Source organism: Xenia sp. Carnegie-2017, unplaced genomic scaffold (genome assembly GCF_021976095.1).
Source record: "Xenia sp. Carnegie-2017 unplaced genomic scaffold, XeniaSp_v1 HiC_scaffold_25, whole genome shotgun sequence".
Taxonomy (NCBI): domain Eukaryota; kingdom Metazoa; phylum Cnidaria; class Anthozoa; order Malacalcyonacea; family Xeniidae; genus Xenia; species Xenia sp. Carnegie-2017.
In genome coordinates, this window is record NW_025813488.1 from 6,597,674 (window position 1) to 6,608,427 (window position 10,754).

A 10,754-nucleotide genomic window follows, 5' to 3' on the forward strand; every position below is an offset into this window, starting at 1 on the left:
TTCTAAATCTCTTTTTGTGTGACATGTACTAAAATATTGTGAACACTTTAGATTATTTGATTTCGAGATGGAGCATATGATAATAAATAACTTACAGAAATTATGGAGAGGTACAATAATTGTAGTTGATGGTGGTCTTATAAATATTTGAAATGTTGCAAATAATTAGAAAATTAAACGAGACTTACCTGAAGTCGAAGTTTGATTGAAATTCTATGAGTTACTGTTCAGGAACTAGGAAGTCACCCACCCAACTACTAACTTACTTCTTTTCAAATGATGTTAAATACTACTTGCCTCCCAATATCTATGTGGACGTTCGCAAATTTTTAAAAACTGATCTTGATATCGCGCGCTCTATCTCACATGATTTCCTAGTTCCTGAACAGTAACTCATAGAATTTCAATCAAACTTCGACTTCCGGTAAGTCTCGTTTAATTTTCTTATTTAATTTCGTCACTGTTCTACGTCACTAGGAAGTCATTTGAGATTTTAAAGCAATGTGGACATGAACAATAAGTAATAACAAAACAATATAATTGAAATTTCACATTTCATGTCTCACAAATGGCAGAAAGTAGATCATTGCCAAAGTTCTTCGCCTCAATTGGTTTATTATAAAATGTTTGAAAAGTTTGTTCATTACGCCATGTAGCTGCATTCATAATAGTGTCCATAGAAATATTCAATGCGTTTGCCGCAGAAGTTGATGCAGTTCTAGTACTGTGTGCATTGTAAACCTCAGTATTTATACCAGCATCCTTTAACACGTATTTTAACCATCGGGAAATGGTCGCTGAAGTGACCGAATGATAAGGTTTTTTAAAAGCTCAATAGGAGTTGTCTTGCACCATTTCGTATGGGTGCAGTAACATTTAGATAACGAGATAAGTAGTTAAATACACATAACCCAGGCTCTGGTGGATAAGCCCGAAATTCTAAAGGAGCAGTATGCTTACCAGGCTTAGATGTTTTGAGCAGTTGGTGCACATGAAAAACTATTCGATCTTCTTTCTTCTCCATATGAGAAATATCCAATGCATGAAGTGTTTGGCATCGTTGGCCAGATAATAAAGCTAAAAGCATTACTGTTTTTAGTGTTACTGATTTCAAACTGAGATCTTTCGGAGGGTGGAGATTTCGAAGATGTTTGAATACCACTGAAATGTCCCAGACCATGGCATATCTAGGAAGAGCTGGTCTTGCAACAAATACACCTTTAACAAACCTAGCAACGAGTGGATGTGTACCAAACGAGATGCCACTTGGTAGCATGAGGATAGTAGATAAGGCGCTCCTTGCAGTATTAATACCGCTGTAGGATAAACCTTCCTGGTATAATTTTGTAAGAAAATTAATGCCCTCCTCTACAGAGGACGCGACAGGATCGATATTGTTTGCATTGCAATATTGTCGCCAACGGTTAAGGTATGTAGAATATTGCTTCTTGGTACCGGTCCGCCAAGACTGCTGGATGATTTGAGAAGCCTCTGCTGAAATGCCTCTATCAGAGAGGATTTCCCCGATAAATAGCAAATTAGTAGCTCCAGTTTCGTATGGAGAGGGTGGATTTGATTCGGTTGAGCTGGAAGAGTTAAAGTCATTCTTCCTCTAGAACTTAGAGTCTAGGTAAAACAACAGGATGTGCTATTAGCATCTGCATTAAAGCTGGCCACCAACTTTATTCAGTGTTGGCCAGTTAGGGACTAAGAGTAGTCCTTGTGCTTTTATCTTGTACTAATTTTGTAACACTTGCGAATTTATGCTAAAAGGCGGGAACGCATAAAATGTATGATTGGCCCACGATATCGTAAAGGCGTTGACAGCTATAGCATACGGGTCAGGTTGGTATGAAACATAGGGTTTCACTTGATTATTCAACCTTGACGCAAACAAATCAATGTTCGGAGTTACGTCTAGTTTTTAAATGGCACACGTAAACAGAGTCTTGTACAACTGCCATTCTGTTTCTTTGCGTGATATTCAAGATTCTCGATCCGCAGTGACATTTTGTAATCCTGGAATGTGCGCTGCTGTCAACCAAGTATCATACGAAATGCAGCAGGTCCAGACATTGCATGTCAACTTGTGAATAGACCTTGCGTGGCATGTGCCCATTTGATTAATTCAAGCTACAGCGGTAGTATTATCAATTAATACCTTAACATGCTGACCTTTTACTTCTGAAGAAAACGACTCAAGGGCAAACAATACCGCAAGAATTTCCAAATAATTTATATGATTTGAAGCCTCCAAGGGCGTCCAGTTACCCCCAGCACATACACCATTTAGGGAGCAGCCCCACCCTGTCAACGACGCATCTGTTGTTAGGCATATGCTAGGTTCATTGTGAGTAATTTGCCTGTAAGTCGTGCATATTGATGACTGCCACCATCGTAAATCATGTATGGCCTCTGAAGACAGGGTCATTGTCTTGTCAAAATTACCCCGGTTTAAGTTAAGGGCATCGCTTTTATCCATTTCCAGCCAGCAATAATGCAACTGACCGTACATTACGCCCGGGAGACAAAAGTTAGAGTGCCCAAAACCCGAGAAACATCCCTTATTTTGGGTGAGAAGCTTGTAGCAGCTCATAACACATGCGTTTTATCTTCTCAGCTCGTTCCGTCGTCACAGATATTTGCATAAGAACTGAGTTAAGTCGGAAACCCAAAAAGTAATTACTTGAGAGGGAACTAAAACTGACTTATCCGGATGTACGTAAAACCCCACTTCACTAAATAAACAAATGGTATCTCGATTATTCCGAACACAGGAAACATATGTGTCGGATGTCAGCCAAGTATCATCAATAAATCCAACCGAAATATGTCCTTTTTGACGTAAATTTGAAAAAACAGGTTTGAGGAGTTTTGTAAATTTTCGAGGGCAGATGGCTAGGCCGTTTGGAAAACAGACAAATTTATATAGTTGCCCTCTACACCAAAATTTGAGAAATTTTTGTTATGCTGGGTGAATAGGTACGGAATAGTAAGCATCTTTGAGATCGATGGATGCCATGAAACAATTTGATTTCATAAGCCTAATAGCTGACCAAACACACTCCATTTTAAAATGGTCATATCTGACATGCCTGTTTAAGGATTTCAGATTAAGAATCATGCGAAAAGAACCGTCTTTTTTGGAGCAAGTAAAAGTTGGAGATACAAATTCCCCTGATTCGGGGTGAAAAATCTGCAAAACGCCTTTTTTGCGTAATTTGTTTATTTCTAAATCAATATTGTTCATTTCAACCTCGGGTAGCTGTATTTGCTTGGGTAAAGCTCTTTGAATCGGAATTGTGTCAAATTCAATTTTTTGTCCAGACACTGTCTCTAAGATTTCCTTATCAGAGGTGAGTGTTTCCTATGCACTTAAAAAATTTGATATGCTGCCAGCCTGATAGGTTTCCAAGCTTTTATTCAAATACGCTATTAGCGTGGGTACAAAAGAGAATACTGGTTTACTTGTAAAGTCTTAAAATTTCTTAAAAATTCAGTGTTTTCTACTTGCGATCGTTCATTGTGTCCGATCGTTTCTTCCCGAATTGGTTCCTGGGATAAAAAAGGGCGCCATTGTCGTTTCCCTTGTTTGGAATGTTGCTGCCAAGTGGTATTGGAAGAGCTTGTTGTCGCGTTGCCAATCTTGTTGGATGTGCGAATGTGATTAATTTGGGTTTGCAATTCATCTCCAAACAAATATTTCGAAATGGGAACATGCGATGCGCATAAAGTACTAAATTCTCGATGGAGATTGGGACGTATAGCGTCACGTCGTCGTTGAGACAATTCAAAACTTACATGTCCCAGAATCGCTATGATATCAGCGTTCATACGAACAAGATTATCAATATTCAGTTCGCTGCTGTTATTGCGGGCAACCAACAGATCATTGGTGGTTTGTGCTGCTATATGACCGACATTCGTCAGGGCTGATTGAATGGCACTCAATTGTAAATCACGCCCTCTAGCTGTGCGGTCTAATTTTCCCCAAATTTCGGGGTTTACCTTAGGTACAATAAGGCGATCGCAGTTCTTAGGCCTAAAATATTTAGCCTGTTTTTCCTTCAATTGCTCGTCGCTCAGCTTATTCAGCCAACGCTGGTTGATAATTGAGGCGAGCTTCTCGTTGACGATTGGTGAAGTTTTCTCAGTTTCGTCTAGAGTCTGCGAAATCTCTTCCAGCAACGGGTCCACTGCTAGTTGTTCTGCTTCAGAATTGCGCTTGGTCGAAGGTTCTTCGTTTTGTGCCAACAAGACTTCACAAACTGCGTCATGCCCTGATTCAGGGATTAAATCACTTGCTTTCCTCTTACGAGTAGATTCTACTGTAGAGGATACTGACGTTTGTTGCATTAACCTGAGTGATTCACTCATTGCAGTCTTTGCTTCACTCATTCTACAAAAGGCAGCATTCAAATTATTTAAAGTGACTTGCACTTCTTCGCTTTCTTCCATCATGTCATCTTGCTCATCGTGTTCAGCAAAACCCAGAAGTGCTGCTTCATCTCCGACATCATCTCTTGTCATATACTCTTCACTTGTAGAAGCCATAATTTAAAAAAAAAAATTTGTGGTATAATGTGGAAAGGAACTTTTTGTAACTGATCACTGTGAAATCTACGCTCGAACTGATCTTGATATCGCGCGCTCTATCTCACATGACTTCCTAGTGACGTAGAACAGTGGCGAAATAGAATTCTAAAATCACTGCACATAATACTGTGAAGAAGTTTGTATCTAAAATAAAAGCACTAAAGTTCCGCGTGTTTTTTGATAGAAAAATCTTTCCTTTTAAACGTATTCAGTTTGAGGCATGGCGTAAACCAACTTATAATAATGCCATAAAACTCACATAAAGGAAATAATAAATACAAGAATTATAAGACTGTTCAATAAATGACTTTTACCCAATGGCTTCAGTTAGACTATTGTGGCTTTTTGACTATTTTTAATATGAGATTTTTTTGCACCTACCGCATTTCTTTCAATGCATTTCTTTCCAGTCAGCAAAACATTTCATTGAATTTAAATTAATTCATCAGACCAAATAAAATGATTTTTGCAGTTACATACAATAGAGTTTTTGTTTATAAACTTACATCACTTTGATTACGAGAACCAGTCTCATTCCTTGTGCAATTTGTCTGGTTTGTTTGAGTCGAGTTGCACATTTTTCCCAAATCATCAGCATTGGCCATTGGATGTACTTTCATCAAACTTGTAAGAATAAGGAATCCATAGACATAGGAAGGATAGACGTTTTGGAAATGCCTTTTGATTATCATAGTGAGACCCTAGATAATATGGTGCGCTGCTTTTCTTTCACTTTGAATTTGATATTGACAGAGTATGTTCCCCCTAAAATCAAGTAAGCGTTGTGTGTGTTGGAGTTGTTATTTTATCGTCGTGCACGTACAAATTGCTTACAGATTTATTTGGCGTGGGTTTCCGGAAATCTTGTATCATATTGACGGCAATGACTTATACCCAATCCTCTAGATATCTAACTGCCGTTGTCACGGTGAGGCAAATTTTATTCGCGGGCGCCATCTTGAAAGGTGGCAAAAAACATAACACGCAATATACGGTAGTATAGTTTACATGTCAAACTGACTCAAATATATGGTTGAAAAACGTTGAAAGCAATCAATCTTAAAAACAAACACAGGTATAACATCCTCAACTCTAAAACAACGTTCAAGAAGCACATTTTAGCTGCAAAGCGCGTAATTTTCGATTTTTCATGGTCAAATCGTGCGCCGCGTATGGATGTACAAATCGCTTTTCGAAAGAGAGTAACATAGCTTTTCACAAATTTCCCATTGAAAATAAGGACCTCTGTAAAAGATGGGTCATTGCTATGAAACGAGAAAACTTTACCCTTTTAAGAAATTCCATCATTGGTTCCAAGCATGCAAACTGTTTGACTTTCGAAAATGAATCTGCTGGTTCTATTTTTTCATTAAAATGGAATAAAAGAAATGCTCCAGCCTTTGAAGTAGAAGAGATGACACCAAAGGACACACAATATGTCAGTAGTTTAGTTTCTGGATTAGAATCATGTTCACTGTCATCATACAAAGAAGCAATACTTGGATATATTGCTGGGTTTGTTGTAAAAAAGATAATCAATAGAATCACCTGTACTGAATGTGCAAGAGCTCTTTTGCTTAAGTCAAAAATCATCATCAGTTCATGATCATAATTATTCACACTTCCAAACTACTACATCTTTATCTTTAATCAGTTTGAAGAATCGTGGTGGTCTTGTTCTCCCTTCTAATGGTGTGACCAAAATAATATTTGCATCTGAAAGAGCTTTTCAAGTCCTCATTCATGAAACTCGTTTAAAAAAAAACAAAAAATTTCCAGCAGGAGAAACTTGAAGACTATAATGGTTCATCTTATTAACCAAGAGCTTGCAGAAAAGAGCTTGTTTCCTGAACTCAACGAGCATAATGTTGATCACGAAGCAATAACTGAAGATCTACATTCATCACAGCTTATCAAACAGATCATTGAAAAATACATCAATTTACGACTTTCGACCTATGGTAAGCAATATAATAAAGATATCCTCCACAAAAACAAAATTGGTGTTCGCCAGCAATCTACGAAGCTTGTTTTATTTCAAGGAATCTAGTCGACTTCGATGAACATCCACACCACAACCAAGGAAATGTAAATCCTAAAAAAATAATTAATAGTGGTTTATTGTAAATAGTGAAAATAAGCGCATTTTACAACGATGCAGTCATATTGTTAATAGATCTAAAATTATGTTGTTCAGGTAAAATAATTCATATAAACCGTAAACGTTGTGTTCAAATCAAAGTTCTGGATAGCTGTTATGCGATTTTGTCGCTTTTTTCTGTAAATATGTTTTGGTTTACGATAAAAGCATAGAGAACAACAAAGAAGATGTAAATTAATAAATACTCACGATTAGTAGTTCATACTTATGTAACTCTCAGCCTTTAGTTTATGGTCGCAAAATACACGTTAAGACCGCTCTATCTCAAGTATTTAAAAATTTTACACATTTTAACAATATTAAAGAAATTACTCACCATTTTAATGCAACTTCAGTAGAACAGCATCATAAAAACGCTCTCAAAGTCGATTTCTCTCAGCACAGACTTAATGTTTTTATATGCCGCCATTGTGCTTTTGCCACCTTTGCAAATGGCGGCCGCATAGAAATTTGCCTCACTCATTACTATACAAATTTGGCTGAGTCAGGTATCTAGTAGAATGGGTACTAGATCATTGTATTGACGGCATGTTTATAGAAGATCGTTAATATGATAATCGTTTTTAAGAAAAACGGCAAACGTTTTGTCATTTGTCTGTTTATAATACAATCAAATATCTTTGTAGGAGCACTTTTTAAATACAGAAACCTCGTTATTTTAGAAGTTCCAATGTAATTTTGCTTTCACTCGTGGATTTTCTACCACTCTATTCCCTAAATCTTTGTGTACAGATTTTGAAATATTCGGAATTTGTTTTTAATTCAATATTCGACAAGTGTCGTGTTAGTATTTTAAGGAAAGCATGAATAAACTAGAAACAAAAACACATTAGTAAATAAGATTGTGTAACACAAAACGAGTGGTTAAATATACGTGATGCATAATAAAGAGTGTTGAAATTCGTGATTAAATGCATATGGTAATCACAAATTTTAATAATCGCAAAGACTGCCCCACCTTGTCTTTAACGAGTAGGTGTCAAATATTCAATGAGAACATCATACCTTGTTCATTGTTTAATCGAATAGTGAAAATTTTTGCCTTAGGTATGGTATTCTTTGTATTTCATTGACATCCATCTAACGTTTATATTATACATGATGAAAATTCTAATCATCCCTTAAAATTTTTATTATGTAAATATTAATAGAACCATATAGAACTATTTGTAATTTAATATTTTTGATAAAAGTAGGTAAAGATTGAATTGGGTCGCTCAAATCCAGTAACAATTGAAGATGGATTTGTTCTTGAAGATGGAGATGGTTCAGTGTGTCGAATTTTTCATCACGACGAAGACACGTTAAATGTAGATAAGGTCCCTTTAACTGGGAGTTTCATTCGGAGAATCATTTGCATCGCTGAAATAAGATGTTTTACTGCGCATGAGATCAATCACCCTACGCAGTGACCCAGACACATTCACACATTAACTTTAAGGAAAATGAAAGAAAGATTTTAAAGAAATCTGACAATGGCAAAAAATAATGAAAACAACGTCGATGTCTCCTTAGGACAAAACAAAACCAGAGCCAAATATTCAGAGAATGTAACTGTGCATTACAAAATGACTTCATCATCAAAATGAGCACCACTTCACATGCCATGAAAAATATTCGATCTTATCAGTTTGCCTGTGCAGCTGCTTTTTCACGTGTCGAATATGTTTATTTGAGCAGGCGATTTGAAATCAACACTAGAAGCGTCAAATGTAATTCATGCAAGACCTTGAACGTTTCTAAATCAAAATAATTGATTTGGAAGATGAAATAGAATTCAATGCACATGAGCGACAAATGATTGATAAAATTAACAACCTCACAATTTTTCCGCAGAAAGTTAACGAGTGTCACTATAGGCAGTATTCCTTAATAAAAGGTTTAAAACATTAATTTTTTAGTGTTAACTGACGCAAACCTTGCTGATGTTAGGTTTTGTGATGTAGCCATGTTCTTCTTTATTATAATTTGACTTACACCAACAAATGTTACAGATAACTATACGATCACATCTAATGTTCAACGTCTTCTATTTTACAATGATTTAACTACTTCTATTTATACAAAATTTACGTGAGATTATTTTGGGTTCTGATAACAAATATGGTTCATTGACGTCAACGGAAAACTACTAGGAACTATAAAAAATATTGTCTTGATAACATTATAAGTATCTCTTAACATTAGTCATCTAATTACTTACACTTGAATTAATGTTTACTAATCACGGGAAGAATATGAGAGCATATCTTAACAGCTGAAACCTATATAACATTTTTAACTACAATATGACCCCAGTAAAATCAAATGCATTTACCAGCAAGCAAAGCATTCAAATTACTGATGCAAAAATTTCATCCAAATCAGAATGTTGTGATGCATGAGGAAAAGCTTCATCAGTTAAGAGGTAAAATGCTAATGTCAATTTAGACCATAAAACGTTTGAACAAAAATTTGATATCCCATAGAACTAGAAAACATTCATCACATTCACGTTTCTAATTATTTGACACTAAATACAAGTCCTTGCCGATACATTTTGCAACGATCAACAAACCAAGTCCGCACCTGATCACTCTTCAACATGATCAAACAATTTTTGGAAAACAGCTTAGCTTGTATCCTTAAAATATAATTGGATATGCATTGTGTAGCATGGTATCAAACCGCCACTCACATCGAGGTGAGTTGAGAAAAAATCGAAACATCGCTTGCTTTTTTATACGTAGCTAATAGTAATATTGACTAGGACATCATTTTGTAGTGTACAAAATGAGATTTTTTCTCAACAACGATTTTCTTTGACATAACATGTTATATAATAGAATAAAATATTTATAAACACAGGTGTGAATAAATCAACTGAGAATACATTTTATTCGGCATTAATTGCAAGAGGAAATTTCCGTCTGTGCAAATGTATTGACAACGTTTGCCGTAACTGGAGTAGAATTAAGGATTTGTGAAAATTATAAGCAATGTATAGAGAATTGCATGCACATACATAATGGTAAAACTTTTGTCTCTGTTTACAAATCTTTTTAACTAAAATTAGTTTATGTTTTGTGTAATCACTCTCTTACCTGATGTTCTTCTTTCAAGAGTCTTGGCGCACAATGACAAAACACTTTTCTTTTGACATATTAAAACACATTTTGAATAATTATGCAAAGTAACAATAATCTTTTAAAGTGTATGTTTTCACCCCAACAGAGTTTGACAACTTTCTTTTGACTTATGAAATGTATTATACCACGAAATTTATTTTCTGATAAGCCAAATTATCATGTAAATGATGCAAAACACGAGAGATTAATAAGAAAGACGTTGAAAATATCAGTAATCAATGTATAAGATATAGTTGTATAAAATGTCATCAACACTGAAACTAATACAAACAGCCACACCTTTGTACACAAGACGAATAATGCTATTTCTTTAATATTCAATTCTTCAAAATGATTTTAATTAATCTACCATCGTTAGACATAGTGAGTAATGTTAAGTAATTACAATCAGTGTTTCTGACTCTCGTACCTCTGATTCAAAGGCTATTCTTGAATGGTTTCCAATGATTTTGCATACACACCACCGTCATATACGATAACTTATTCCTAATTTAAAGTTTGAGTCCTTAACAGACCAACTCACACGATCGCTAACTACCCTCTAATCCATTCATCCCGAGCTAAATATTGAGGGTTTTCACAATTCTTCACCCTAGTCCTTTTAGGCTTAGCAATTCGTTTGCATCATATGCCGTCATTTTGATCAATGGCAGCTTTTATTGAATAATTCTTCATGAATGACTCTTCTGAAAGACTCTTCAAAAATAAGTTTAATGATTTTGTTCTTCGTGTGTATTTTAGATAAGTCTTTTTTCCCATTTTCCATTACTACTTTCACTCAAACAAGATGATTAGAGATTTTGCAGGGGAGATAATTTAAACATTGTGCATATTTGTCATGGAGACAGTCAAATGTCGATTATAGCAAG

The 10,754-nt window shown here is 35.5% G+C and overlaps 1 long non-coding RNA gene across 1 annotated transcript; it reads right to left on the minus strand.

Annotated features, from left to right (window-relative positions):
• Positions 1 to 5,059: 5,059 nt before the first annotated feature.
• LOC124453506 lies at positions 5,060 to 10,482 on the minus strand. Its single transcript, XR_006951096.1, has 2 exons — positions 10,295 to 10,482; positions 5,060 to 5,361 (listed from the first exon to the last, which is right to left on the minus strand). It is a non-coding gene; the product is annotated as an uncharacterized LOC124453506 (long non-coding RNA).
• Between the last annotated feature and the right edge of the window lie 272 nt (positions 10,483 to 10,754).